The 15,298-nt window shown below is 45.1% G+C and overlaps 1 long non-coding RNA gene across 3 annotated transcripts in view; it reads right to left on the bottom strand.

Moving 5' to 3' along the window:
• Nucleotides 1-15,298, bottom strand: part of LOC113907614 — a 115,269-nt gene that overhangs the window by 68,233 nt on the left and 31,738 nt on the right. The gene's annotated exons all lie outside the window — the stretch shown is intronic.

The raw sequence follows: 15,298 nt of genomic DNA, 5'->3' as shown, positions 1-15,298 counted from the left end.
CAGGGAAGTCACTAAAAGGTATATTTTTTGATACAGCAAATGTTTATTTTCCTAATGAGTTATTCAGGGATACTCCAAATTTTCCCATCGACTCAGATCTTTCTTGAAATTCTGTTCCTACCCATTTTATCTTTTCACGGTTCACTTTTGACAGAGACCAGGATGCAGAGTTCACATTCCTCTGAGCTATAGTTTTAAGAAACAAGCAGAATAAGAATAACGAGAGATGACACGTGTAATTATAGTGCTACCTTAACCTTCTCAACAATCTATGTGATAAGTACTATTTTTCTTCCCTTTTAAATACAGATGATTTGCTTTACATTGATATTAAATTGGGAACTAATAGCTACTTGTCAACAGAACAGAACATTTAGAATGAAAGTCTGAAAACATGATAACTGAGCTAGAGAAGCTGAAGCATTGTCATGTCGTACATGTATTTTTCCCCCTCTAGATAAACTGCAGTCACTCATTCATTTTGTACCAAGTATTACCTGAACATATCTTGTGTGTGTGTGCTTAGTCATTCAGTTGTGTTCAACTCTCTGCAGCCCTCCAGGTTCCTCTGTCCATGGGATTCTCTAGGCGAGAATACTAGAGTGGGTTGCCAAGCCTTCCTCCAGGGGATCTTCCCAACCCAGGGACTGAACCCACGTTTCTTGTTAGCCAAAAAGTCCATTCGGGTTTTTGTACCATCTACAGAAAAATCTGTACGAGCTTTTTGGCCAACCCAAAACTCTTGTCAAGTTTCTGTTCTGGGAGTGAAGATAATAAGTAAACAATCAAATGGCACCGAGATCAAGCTTCACAGAAACCATTCCCACCAGGGAGATTAAACAAACACAAATAGATATTTCAGATATCCATTAAGGAAGGGAGAGACTGGGGATGAAAAAAACAAAAACTCATTAAAGCAGAGACAAAAGTATAGGTATGGAGATAAGATCATAGGAGCTGAACTGAGGTTTCCGTGAAAAAAAAAAAACAAAAAGAACTTCAGCCTGTGATTGCAAGGTCATCTCTTGTCTGAATTTTCAGTTTCCCGTCGTCCTGGTGGCCTGCCCTGTGGATTTCCAGCTTGTCCTACTAGCTTCTACCATCACACAGATTAATTCCTGGCAAGTCTCTTCTTAAGACATGCTCATACTACTACTGCTTCTCTTCTTACCACTGAGGGAGCAGAGTTGAAACACTGACTGCCCAGGGGCACAGCCAAGATGACTGTCAACTTGCAAGTCAACACCCACTGCTGTAGCTGCCATGGTTTTGCTGCAGCCAGCCAGCCCTTCCTATGTCGTTGTTGAGTCAAATTCAGTCGTTTCTGACTCATTTGCAACCCTATGGACTGTAGCCCCCCAGTCTTCTCTGTCCATGGGATTTTCCAGGCAAGAATACTAGAGTGGGTTGCCAGTTCCTTCTCCAACCTCTTCCCATAAGTCAAGTTAAAACTTTACCCTAACTAACACCAATGGAACTTTAGCATATAAAGAATCATATTCCTAAAACTTCAACTCAAACAGACAAGGAAAGCAAGCAAAAATGCCCAACAAAACTGATTAAATGGGGACTTCCCTTGTAGTCCAGTGGTTAAGAATCGCCTTCCAATGGAGGGGATGCAGGTTTGGCCCCTGGTCTGGGAACTAAGATCCCACATGCTGCTGCTGCTGCTGCTAAGTTGCTTCAGTCATGTCTGACTCTGTGCAACCCCACAGACAACAGTCCATCAGGCTACTCTGTCCCTGGGATTCTCCAGGCAAGAATACTGGAGTGGGTTGCCATTTATTTCTCCAATGCATGCAAGCATGTTAAGTTGCTTCAGTCGTGTCCAACTCTGTGCAACCCTATGGACAGCAGCCCACCAGGCTCCTCCATCCACAGGATTCTCCAGGCAAGAATACTGGAGTAGGTTGCCATTTCCTTCTCCAAGATCCCACATAATTCAGGGCAATTAAACCCACACTGTTATTAGAGAGACTGTGCTCCAGAGCCCTGGTGTCTCAATAAGAGAAGCCCTTATACTGCACACACTGCAACAAAGCCTCAGTGCAGCCAAAATAAAAAAATAGGCATTTTTAAATTAAAAAAAAAAAAAGCCTGATTAAGTGTGTTTTGCACAATGTGAAGCTCTGTTGGTAGGAGAAATGCACAAAGAGATCCAAAGCTTATAAACACTGACCACAAGGCTTGTGGTGGTTTATACACTGGATTCTCTTTCTTCTAGAAAGCCCCAGGAGTAGTAACTAACTCTGAGATCCAAGTTTGCTCATCTTCTGTCTACTAGCTTTCCCATGCCAGCCTCTGAAGGGGACTCTCGTGATAACTTTATTTCATTTTTCTCCTTTTACCTCAGATGTTATAATCGATTTATGATTGATAAAATTTCAAGACAACTGTAAACTTCAGCCAGAGAGAAGCTAGAGTTTTGGTTATAACCTAAATCATGATTTTTAATTTTAGTGCCGAGCCTCAGATATCTCTGAAGTCTGCCTAGCCCACCATTTATACGGTACTTTTGTGGCCTGTGATAACATGCTATCCTGGCAGTAGATACTTTCAAAATCCAGCTACCTGCTGGTCCCTTAAGAAAATGAAGAGAGAAGTTTCAAAAAAGACAGTACTTAAAGGAAAATTCATTAAAAATTCAGCTGGGCTCAAAGCAGAGTTCTTGTGTCAAGGAGGTAATAGCTAAGAGGGGGAAGGGAAAAAACAGGAAGAAACTTCCATTATCACTCTACCTGTGGACAGAGAATATCCATCAGTAGCAAAGATTAACTAGACTGCAAGGAAATCTAACCAGTCCATCCTGAAGAAAATCAGTCGTGAATATTCATTGGAAGGACTGATGCTGAAGCTGAAACTTCAATACTTTGGCCACCTGATGCAAAGAACTGACTTATTTGAAAAGACCCTAATGCTGGGAAAGATTGAAGGTGTAAGGAGAAGGGGACGACAGAGGATGAGCTGGTTGGATGGCAACACAGACTCTATGGATATGAGTTTGAGTAAACTCCAGCAGTTGGTGATGGACAGGAAGGCCTGGCCTGTTGCAGTTCATGGGGTCGCAAACAGTCCAACACAACTGAGCGACTGAACTGAACTGAAACATCCACCTATCGGACCCCTCAAAGGGGTCACTGCAAAAAAGATCAGGGTGGGGGGACTAGTGGGCTTTAAGTGCTGTTCAGAAAGTTTTTTTGATCCATTCTTTCTTCATAATTTGTACAAAAGAATATAAAACAGATGTGTCTGTAACCCCTGCATGGAAAACTTCAAGCTGGGGAAACAACACTAAACACAAGTGTTCCTCTTAGAAAGTGAAAGGAGCTAAACCAAGAAAAATCTAAGCAATTGGAAAGTCCACGAAGGTAGAGACCAACTTTCATGTCTGGCATGTGGTAAGAGGTAATGTCATGAGTGTTCAATGGATATGATGCCATCAGTGTTGTTCTAGACACTCAACAGGAATTTGTCATGTCTTGATATCCACCCCCCTGGTACCAGCAAGATGGACATTGGCCGCCATGTTTGGAAGTACGAACCACCCCACCCCTACCCCCAACTCTGGCCACCTTCAATTGGATAATTGGTGAACATGTGACTCTGGCCACCTTCAATTGGATAATTGGTGAACATGTGACCCAAACTGAACCAATGAAGCAACAGGAGTGGAATTAGGGGATAAAGTCTGTCTTCACTCTTTTTCTGAAGGTAGAAACATCAACTTAGGAGCAGTTGGTGGCCCCGTGGACTGAAAAGCAGGGGACATCGTTCTGTAGGAAGACTAATAATGAAATGTGTTCCAACACTACTTCCAGGTTACTCTTGAGTACGGGGTGCTTAATTTCCTGCCCTTGATGTCCATAAGTCTTCCATCATAATAAGGAAGATCTGTGCTCTTTCATCTTGAGTCCACAGGGATGATGGTTTAAGGCTAGGCAGAGCAGACTTTAGAGGTGACTGAAGCTCTGCACTAAAATTAAAAATCAAGATTTAAGTTAGAGTCAAAACCCTAGTTTTTCTCTGGCTGAAGTTAACAATCTCTCTGGTTGAATTTTATAATCTTGAAGTATTTAAGACATGGTTCACGTATCAGTCAAAGACAAGGACCAGATCCTACACACCCAACTCACATCCTTGCCCTCGATGCTAGGAAGGTCAGCAGAGTCTTTATAAGAGGCACTGAAATAAGAGTCACAGAATGTGGGTTCATCTCCCACTTATGAAGCAAGGTTTCTGGGTCATCCCAAGAAAGGAAGTATTTTGCTGGTCTCCAGTCCCTCATCTGTAAAACTGGGCATCATACTGGAGCTGGCTGGACTTGCAAAGGATGGAGAATGATTTGACCATGATGAGAGGTGGCGGGTGGGTACAAGATGGAGGGAGAAGGGTTGAAAGAGGAGGAGGTGGGAAGAGAGTGGAGAGGGTGAAGGAGAGAAGAGAGAATCAATATATTGACTGGCAGAGAAAAAGATGGTTTCAAGCTCTGAAAGGAGTGTGCCTGCATTCTTAGTCATTCAGTTGTGTCCCACTCTTTGCAACCCCATGGACTGTAGCCTGCCAGGCTCCTCTGTCCATGTAATATTCCAGGCAAAAATACTGGCACAGGTTGCCATTTCCTACTCCAGGGGTCTACCTGACCTGGGGATAGAATCTGTGTCTCTTGCGTCTCCTACATTAACAAGGGGATTCCACTGTGCCACCTGGGAAGCCCCTGAAAGCAGCAACAGTCACCAACAAAAGTGAGTGAAAGTCACTCAGTCGTATCCAACTCTTTGTGACCCCGTGGAGTATAGAGTCCATGGAATTCTCCAGGCCAGAACACTGGGGTGGGTAGCCTTTCCCTTCTCCAGGTGATCTTCCCAACCAGGGATCAAACCCAGGTCTCCCACATTGCAGCCAGATTCTTTACCAGCTGAGCAACAGGGAAAAATGTCCCCACAAAGATCAAGCAGGTGATAAATGAGCAGAACAGCTCAGGCGAACACAGAAAAAACAAGAGCACCCATAAAGGGAGGTACGATTATTACACCAATTTTACAAAAGAGGAAGCCAAGGCTGAGACGGAAGTGACTCAACTAAGGTGACACCTGGTCAGGTGCTGAGCTGGGATTTGCCAAATTCCAAAGCACACGCTCTTAACTGATGCCCCCTGAGCCACAGTAGTCAACGCTGGAGGCCAAGTGTGACTTTTCTTTGCTGTGTTGGTTCCTGAGTTGGACAATACCCACGTCCCAGTGAAGAAAAATACAAGAGGCTTGGGTCAATTCCATGCATGGCTGAGTCTCTCACACTTTATTGGATAAATAATAAAGAAAAGAAAAAGTGAAGTCTGTTATTAGTCAGTGCAAACCTCCCTTTGCAGACCAGGAACTGGAAGACAGGCATCTTTCAGGCTTCTGTGGGTGGGTAAAGGGAGAAGGCAATGGCAACCCATTCCAGTACTCTTTCCTGGAAAATCCCATGGATGGAGGAGCCTGGTAGGCTGCAGTCCCTGGAGTCACTGTGAGTCGGACACTACTGAGCAGCTTCGCTTTCACTTTTCACTTTCATGCATTGGAGAAGGAAATGGCAACCCACTCCAGTGTTCTTGCCTGGAGAATCCCAGGAACGGGGGAGCCTGATGGGCTGCCATCTATGGGGTTGCACAGAATCAGACACAACTGAAGCGACTTAGCAGCAGCAGCAGCAAAGGGATTGGGCTTCTCTAGGAAATGGCAACCCACGCCAGTGTTCTTGCCTGAAGAATCCCAGGAACGGGGGAGCCTGGTGGGCTGCCGTCTATGGGGTCGCACAGAGTCGGACACGACTGAAGCGACTTAGCAGCAGCAGCAGCAGCAGCAGTGGCTCAGTGGTAAGGAACCTACCTGCCAAAGCAAGAGACTCTGGTTCAATCCCTGGGGCAGGAAGATTCCCCAGAAAAGGAAATGGCAACCCACTCCAGTGTTCTGGCCTGAGAAACCTCATGGACAGAGGAGCCTGGCAAGCTACAATCCATAGTCACAAAAGAGTCAGACATGACTTAACAACTAAAACAACAAAGGGACGAGGAGTCTCCTATTTCTGTACTGTGGAGGACCAGCAGAGGGCCCTGTGAGCAGAACCCCATCAGGGTGAGTGAGACAGAGACAGGCAGACAGAGAGGGACGACACAACTAAGACAGAAAGAGAATCCGTCTCCTCAAATAAAGGAACAAAGTGACAGCAGGCGGGGGAAGTAGAGGACTTTAAACATAACTAGAGGACTTCCCTGGTGGTCAGTGGTTAAGAATCCACCTGTCAATGCAACAGACATGGTTTGGTTCCTGCTCCAGGAAAATCCCACATGCCCCAGAGCAACTAAACCTGTGTGCCACAACTACTGAGCCCACATCCCATAGAGTCCATGCTTTTCAATAAGAGAAGCTGCCACAGTGAGACACATGGCAACTAGAGAAAGCCCGTGCACAGCAACAAAGACCCAGTGCAGCAAAAATAAATAAATAAAGTTAATAAAGGTTGTACCAAAAAACCTATTAAAAATAAACACAACTAGAGACACAGCTAGAGACAGTGAAACACAGGTTGCAAAGCAGAGAACAGGGAAGCTGAGAGACATGAAAAGATAAAGACAGAGTCACAGAAACAAGGCAGAGAAAGAGAGGGAGAGGAAGATATAGAGAGCCCAGAAATGCACAGCAACTCCCAGAGGAGGTGCCATTATCATGCCCATTTTGCAGGATAGAAAACTGAGGCTCAGAGGTGTGCCCAAGGCCAACATCTGATAAGCAGTAGAGATGGTCAAGTGCCCAGCTTCAAAGAGCCAGCTCTTGGCTAATGCCCCAAACAGCTTGACGGCAATTATCTTCTGAAAGGAAGTGGTTTCTACCTTTCCAGAGGTGGCAGGGCAGGTCAAAAGTGATTACTTTGTTCACGTTGGCAAAAGCCTTGCTCTTAGTCAAGGTTAAGAGAAGTGATGGGTTCTCTTGTGCACACCTGTTCTGGTCTCCATCCACATGGCTCCAAAAAGGAGATGCAGCTCAAGACAGATGTTTCTGTCTGTCTGGTCTGTTGAAAAAGCCAGCTAATTTCTGGTTCTGGGTCAAAATGGAACAGTTGAGGAGTCCTTAGAAAAGCCGCTACTCAGACTTCCCTGGTGGTGCTGTGGTTAAGAATCTGCCTGCCAATGCAGGGAACATGGGTTTGATACCTTGTCCAGGAAGATTCCACATGCCTCAGAGCAACTAAGCCTGTGTGCCACAACTATTAATACTGAGCCCATGCTCTGGAGCCTGTGCTCTGCAATAAGAGAATCCACAGCAATGAGAAGCCTGCACACCCCAACTCAAGAGTACTCCTTGCTCACCACAACCACAGAAAGCCCAAGCACAGGCACAACAGCAAAGACCTGGTGCAACCAAGAATAAATAAAAAGAGAGGCCCCTTCTCTGAGTGGTGAGAAGGAGAAGAAACAGGAGGGAGACAGAACAGCATTCAGACTGATGGAGTAAATAAATATTGGCATCCACACCCTACTCCCTGGAATCTGCAAAAGTCGCCTTAATGACAAAAATAAAAGGTGTGGAGACTTACAGATGTGACTCAGTTTAGCATCTTGAGATGGGGATAAGATTATCCTGGAATATCCAGGTGAATCCTGAATACAAGTGGAGATCCTTATTGGAGGGAGGCAGAGGACAATGTGACACAGAGAGAAGAAGCCAATTAGTTTCCAGGGGCTGCTGAAACCAACCACCAGATGATGCTAACAGAAGCAAACCCTCTCACGATGCTGGAGGGTGAAGGTCCAAAATCAGTGTGACTTGGCCAAAGTCAAGGTCAGCAGGGCACTGCTCCCTCCAGAGGCTCCAGGGGAGAATCCGGGCCTCTGGTCCCCTTGGCTTGTGGCCACATTACCCCCATCTCCACTTCAGTGTTCACCTGAGCGGTTCTGCTTATATCCATCACCTGCTTGGTCTTTGGGGGGACATTTTTGTTGGTGATTCCTTCTCCTTTCAGAGTTCAAAATTGTCTTTTTCTCTACTTGTCAACATAGTGATTCTCTTTTCTCTCCCTGCTCCACTCCCATCCCTTCCCCTCCTCTTCCTTTCTCTTTCTTTCTCCCTCTTGCACCACCCCCCCCAACTTCTCATCATGGTCAAATCACTCTCCATCCTTCGGAAGTCCAACAGGCTCAATCATAAATCGGCAGGACCCACCTGCATTATAGAGGCACAGGACATGAATATGCAAAAGAATCCATCCACGTTGACACTTAGGTGACATTGGGAGTGGAGATTGGTGTGACTGGGGCCACAAGCCAAGGGACTGGAAGAGGTAAGGATCAGATTCTCCCCTGGAGCCTCTGGAGGGAGCATCACCCTGCTGACCTTGATTGTGGCCAAGTTCAGGTTGACTTTGGACCTTCTACTTCTGTAACTTTGAAAGGATACATTTCTGCAGTTTTGAGTCATCCATTGTATTCATGTGTGCTAAGTCACTTCAGTCATGTCTGACTCTTTGCGACCCTATGGACGGTAGTCACCAGGCTCCTCTGTCCATGGAATTCTCCAGGCAAGAATGCTGGAGTGGGTTGCCATGCCCTCCCCCAGGGGATCTTCCCGACCCAGGGATTGAACTATGTCTCCTGTCTCCTGCATTAGCAGGTGGATTCTTTACCGCTAGCACCACATCAGAAGCCCCATTCATTGTATGGTGATTTGTTATTGTGGCTACGCCACCCAGACAGAGATCGAGAAGACAGCAAACACACAAGCTGAGAGAGACTGGTAAGAGGGAAAGATCCACAAATAAAGAAACAAGAGCAAAAAGAGACTGGGAGAAAATGTTGACAACATCTAAGTTTAAACGTGGATGGATTCTGCATTTTTATGCTCCCAGCTTCCATAATTCAGGTGGTCCTGCCAACTCACATACCCCAGCACCAACAATGAATAATAAGTGTGTAAGTGTTTATTTCTAATTCCTCTCCAGTACCTGAATCTATTAGCAGTTCAGTCAAGCTGTGCCTAATTACATCTGTAACCTGTTAATACAAGCGTCTTTGTTGACTGAAGGAATCTTCTTATCGAGCTTAGGCCAAATTAAAATTTAATACAACACCAAGTTGCCACCAAACTAGCATGCAAATATCAGTCATTTAATTAACACCCAAACCTGATTAGACAGAGCTGCTGAGAGAAATATTCCATAGGACAAGCTGACGATGCAGGGTCACAACAATGACCTCATTGAAGGTGAGTGAGCACTGTTGTAAGGATCTAGCATCTGGTCCCCGGTGGGTTCAGTCACAGGGAGATGTAGCTGGGTCAGTGGCTGGTTCCCATCCCCTGGACAAGTCCTGTTTCCGGGTGTCTGAACAGGAGATGGGAAGAAAGAGGGAGCCGGAGAGGGAGATGGTGCTAGAACAGACATAGAGGGGGACTTCCCTGGTGGGCCCGTGGTTAAGAATTCACCTTCCAATGCAAGGGATGCAAATTTGATCCCTGGTTGGAGAACTAAGATCCCACATGTGACAGGGCAACGAAGCTCACACGCTGCAACTAGAGAAGGCCACACACTGTAACAAGGACCCAGCACAGCCTCCCTCAAAAAAGAAACAGACAGAGAATGAGAGAGAGAAATGTAGACTGAGAACCAAATGCTTAAATAGAGTCAGAGACAGTAAAGCAGGAAGGCAGACAGGAAGACATCAAGAAGGAGGACAGAACATACAGCGGAAGACAGAGTCAACAGAAAGAGGAAGACTGAGGGAGCCAGACTGCTTTCTAAAGAGAGTTAATCCAGGAGAGAAGAGAGTTAAGGACATAGAGAGAAATAAAAACCAACAGAACGAGGTGATGGCAAGACAGATCATGAGATGCAGAGAGGGATTTCCCGATTGGTCCAGTGGATAAAAATTTGTTTTCCAATGCATGAGGATGTAGGTTTCATTCCTGGTCTAATTCCTGAACTAAGATACCACGTGTCTTGGCAATTAAGTCTGTGTGCTGCAACTAGAGAAAAGCCTTCATGTCTCAACTAAGACCCAGTGCAGCCAAAAATAAACCAAAACGGATACAGAAAAAGTAGAGTCAAAGAGATATACACAAGGAGAGGCACATGGACCTCTGACCCAGGGATGTTGTGGTCAGTGCCCTGCAGTGCCCTGGGCTCCTCAGAGGACCACTGGTCCGTGCCTGGAGCTTAGTGCCCTGTGACCACTAGCCAAGGCTGAGTCACTTGGCTCCAGCACTGAGAACCCCTCTTCACCTGCCCCCATTTAAGCTGCATTTCCAGGGCTTATCAGGTATCTGGCAGGTAATAGATACTCAGCAGACACCTGTTGGGAAGAAAGGAGGAGGAGAAGGAAAGAGAGGAACTCAAAGGAAAGGGATTCTCATAAACCCCGGGAGAGACGACACTTGCCCATCTCGCTTTGTGAAAAAGCTGAGGTTCAGAAAGACTTGATTATCTGTCCCAAAGTCACAGGGCTGGTGAGTCACACACATCCCAATCCTTGGGCAGGTGAGATACACACACTTCCTTCAACCATTCATGTGTCATCAGATTTCCCTCTCTTCCCAGACACTTCTTCCCAGAATAGCAGTGTGATATGATAACTCAGAACCCAGGTTTTAGGAACAGTCTGCCTGTTTCAAAAGCTACCCATACCAGGGAGAGTCACTTTTCCTAGTCTGTAAAATGGGTATAAGGCTTTCTATAACTCATACTGTTGCCTTGATTAATAGTAATAAGACATTTTGAACATGTCAAGGTACATGTGGCACATAGTTGGTGCTCAATTAAAAGTAACTATTATTTTATTACTCACAGGTCTTTGTTCTCCCTAGCAAACTCCTTCCCTGATGGGAAGGATCATTTCAAACATAATTTCAATGTTATCTTTACTTGAAAGCCTTCCCTGATGAAACATTTTCCTCTTGGGAGAATTAGCTCTTTGTCTAAATATATAACCATATCACTCATAAAATACTTCCTCTTAGCATACAGGAACATGGTCAGCTAATATCTCTCAGCTTCACTGTAAAAATCTTGAAGGTAAGTGATGGGTACCTTTTGTATGCCTTATACCTAAAATCAAGGAGAGGGCCCAAAGCACAGATGGTATTTGAGTAACTGTATACAGTGCTTTTTCCAGTAGCCACGTATGGATGTGAGAGTTGGACCATAAAAAAGGTTGAGCGCCAAAGAAAGTTCCTTGAACTGCAAGGAGATCAAACCAGTCAATTCTAAAGGAAACCAATTCTGAATATTCATGGGAAGGATTGATGTCAAAGCTGAAGCTCCCATATTTGGCCACCTGATGTGAAGAACAGACTCATTAGAAAAGACCCTGATGCTGGGGAAGAATGAGGGCAAGAGGAGAAGGGGATGACAGAGGATGAGATAGTTGGATGGCATCACTGACTCAATGGACATGAGTCTGAGCAAGCTCCGGGAGATGGTGAAGGACGGGGAAGCCTGGCATGCTGCGGTCCATGAGGTCGCAAGGAGTCAGACACGACTGGGTGACTGAACAAAAACTCAATGATAAAAGAGAATTCTACAACACGGACCTACCATACAGCACAGAGAACTCCACTCAGTATTCTGTAATAACCTATATGGGAAAAGAATCTGAGAAAGAATGGGTAGATGTAGATGGATAACTGAACCACTTTGCTGTACACCTGAGACTAAAACAACACTGTAAACCAAGTATATCCTACCATAAAATAAATTTAAAAAAATGAACTCTGGGAGGGTGAGGTGGGAGGGGCTGATCTTATGCAGGTGACATGGTAGTTGGAGGAAGATGGTAGCAATTTCTTGGCTACAGAAGGTCTGAATGTTTACCCCCCTCCCCTTTAACTCTGAGCCTGCCAAAGCCCCCTTCCCCCTCCCCATGTCCCACCTAGAAGCAGACACATCTCAGGAGAGTTGGTCTGGCTAAGATATTTTAAAAAACATCTCTGCATAATGGAAAGAAGGTTGCGTTATTATGGGCAAATCTTATGGAAAGTTATTTTTTCCCCAAAGCCCTTAGAATTGTTATCTTTCAGATAAGGCTAAAAGAAGTCAGCAATAAGTCAAATTCTATGAAAATTCTATCTCCTGTTTTACTGACTGCCACCCACTGGAAGCAGATGCTCTCAGAAGGGTGCCTGGTCCAGTCAACCTTCTATTGTATGCTCTGGACATTTAGACACTGGACTGTGTGACTCTGTCCCTATGTGACAATCATTCAACCCTTTATTTTCTTTAGATGAAAGGGCAAGGAGATATGCTGACTGAGCCAGCTTAATCTATAAATTAGATGATTTGCTACATTATGATCATCCAAAGCAATTCTGGAATGCCGCTCCAGCTCTTCCGAGTCATACTTCAGGGCACAAATACATATGGATGGACCCACCGACGACAGCGCTATTTCTGATTTCTAGTGTTAAGAGCAAAGCCAGCTCCATCGTTTCTTTGCCAACATCTCAGAGCGTTCAAGTGGGCTCATTTCTCAAGGCTGCGTGAAATGAGACAGAAACGAATCGTCCCTGGCATTTACCTTGTTAGAAAAACACAAAATTGGACTGCCTTCACCTTCACGCAGGGAAAATCTTTTTTGTCCTCTGACAAATACCTCATGAGTTTGGGGAAGCTATCTGGCATCCCATTTGTCTCAACATCTCTTAAACTGAAAAACAATCACAAACTCTAAATTTAAATTAGGAATTTGGGATTAACAAATGCACACTAGATAATCAACAAGGACCTACTGTATATCACAGGGAACTATACTCAGTATCTTGTAAAAACCTCTAATGGGAGAGAATCTGAAAGTATATATACACGCATGCACATTTAGTCAGTTGTATCTGACTCTCTTTCGACTCCATAGACTGTACCCTCCAGGCTCCTCTGTCCATGGGATTCTCCAGGCAAGAATACTGGAGCAGGTTGCTATTTCCTCCTCCAGGGAATATTCCTGACCCAGGGATTGAACCTGGGTCTCCTGTGTCTTCCGCATTACAGATGGATTCATTACCCATTGAGCCATTGGGGAAGCCATATTCCTCTCTCCTCTCCAATGCTATCAACATACTGTTCTCAAAGATGAGCCCCTGGGTCTAAAGGGGTCGCAGATATGAGACTGGGCTTTTATGACATTCTGCCCAGGCCACTCAGGGATCGTCTATTACCAGAGTTGATGGGGGGCTGCTGCCCCTGCCCGCCTCCTCCCGAGATGGAAAGTGAGAATATTTATGGTTGCATGGGAGCAGGAAACCACAAGCAGATTAGCCATTTCCTTCAGTTTCTGATTCTGGAAATGAACTCCTCTAAATCCAATTTGGAAGACAGGCCTCTGGGGTACCGGTTTTGGATGTTTGATTTGAGCTGATCCTATTATGAGACAGGAAAAAAAATCCATGCTTCTTCTTAATAGATTAATTTGAGGAGCAGTTTTCTTTATCAGGAAAGCAGATAGAGAATGGTGGGGGATAGAGACAGTTCCTGAACCAGGGAATTTATATTGTTCAGTGTTCAAGGGGCTTGCTAATGCCAGAGTTGATCTAGTTTCTTTTTTTTTTTTTTTTGACCCTACCTCCTAAGTGGCGCAGTGGTTAAGAATCTGCCTGCCAATGCAGGAAATGCAAAAGACACAGTTCAATCCCTGGGTTGAGAAGATCCCCTGGAAGAGGAAATGGCAACCCACTCTAGTATTCTTGCCTGGACAATCCCATGAACAGAGGAACCTGGTGGGCTGTGGCCAATGGGGTCTCAAAGAGTTGAACACAACTGTGCGTGCATGCATGCACAGTACTTGCAAGATCTTAGTTTCCAGACCAGGGATCAAACCTGGGCCCCCTGTAGCAGAAATGTGGAATCCTAACCACTGGACTGCCAGAGAATTCCTCTAATTTCCACACTGACATGCTGTGATGGAATTTGGAAATGACTTTCATCAGTGATGCTGTAAATGCTGAAACTCCCATGCCCATCCCAGAAAGCAGAAGGCTTGTGATGTCAGGAGACAAGATGCTGGCTATACCTTGAAACTATTGAGTTGGATGACTGTCTTCACTTGACAGACAGAAGCTCTGAGAAGCTGAGTGTGTCCCTCAAGGATCCCCAGCTAGAAGGAGGGGAGAACTTGGACTCACCACCTGGCCCCGAATTTCCTTCAACGGTTCCTCACTAACTCAGCCACTGAATATCTCAGATTTTTGTGCAATTTCCCAAGAGACCTGGGAAATGGTATTCAGAATCCTTGATCAGTTGCTGCTTCATTTTAAAAAAAATTTTTATCGGATACTGGGAAAGATTGAGGGCTAGAGGAAAAGGGGACGACAGAGGATGAGATGGTTGGGTGGCATCACCGACTCAATGGTCATGAGTTTAAGTGAACTCCAGGAGTTGGTGATGGACAGGGAGGCCTGGCGTGCTGCGGTTCATGGGGTCGCAAAGAGTCGGACACGACTGAGAGACTGAACTAAACTGACACTGAATAGTTGCTTTACAGTGTTGTGCTTGCTTCTATTGTACAGCAAAGTGAATCAGCTGTGTGTGTGTGTTCAATTGCTCGTTGTGTCCAGCTCTTTGCAGTCTCATGGACTGTAGCCCACCAGACTCTTCTGTCCATGGAATTTTCCAGGCAAGAATACTGGAGTGGGTTGCCATTTCCTCCTCTAGGGGATATTCCTGACCCAAGCATCAAAGATATATATATATATATATATATATATATATGTATATATATATCCCTTCTTTTTTGGATTTCCTTCCCATTTAGGTCACCATAGGGCATTGAGTAGAGTTCCCCGAGCTATATACAATAAGTTCTCGTTAGTTATCTATTTTATATATAGTAGTATATATGGCAGTTCCTGTCTCCCAATTCATCCCACCCCTCCTTCCTCCCTTGCTGCTTCATTTTGAAATGGAATCTTTACTTAGAAAAATAACCTAATAGCATATGCAGGATGGTAGACCCAGTCCATCACACACAACAGCTGTGATTAATTAATTATTTATATATATTTGGCTGCCCTGGGTCTTCATGGCTGCATGCTGACTTTCTCTAGTGGGGGCTTCTCTCGTTGAGCACAGGCTCAACTGTTGTGGCCCAGGGGCTTAGTTTCCCCAAGGCACGGTGGGATCTTCCCAGACAGAGATCAAAGCTATGTCTCCTGCCTTGGCAGGTGGATTCTTAACCACTGGACCACCAGGGAAGTCCCACGATTAGTTTTTTGACCCAAGGAAGTCTGGCATGTGTCTGTGACAGGCACTGTACCTTCCTTTCCACACCGTGTCCTGACTCTGA

The sequence above is a fragment of the Bos indicus x Bos taurus genome, chromosome 17 (genome assembly GCF_003369695.1).
Source record: "Bos indicus x Bos taurus breed Angus x Brahman F1 hybrid chromosome 17, Bos_hybrid_MaternalHap_v2.0, whole genome shotgun sequence".
Lineage (NCBI taxonomy): Eukaryota > Metazoa > Chordata > Mammalia > Artiodactyla > Bovidae > Bos > Bos indicus x Bos taurus.
Note: the sequence above shows the minus strand (reverse complement) of the source record. Positions and strands in the feature narration are given on the sequence as shown.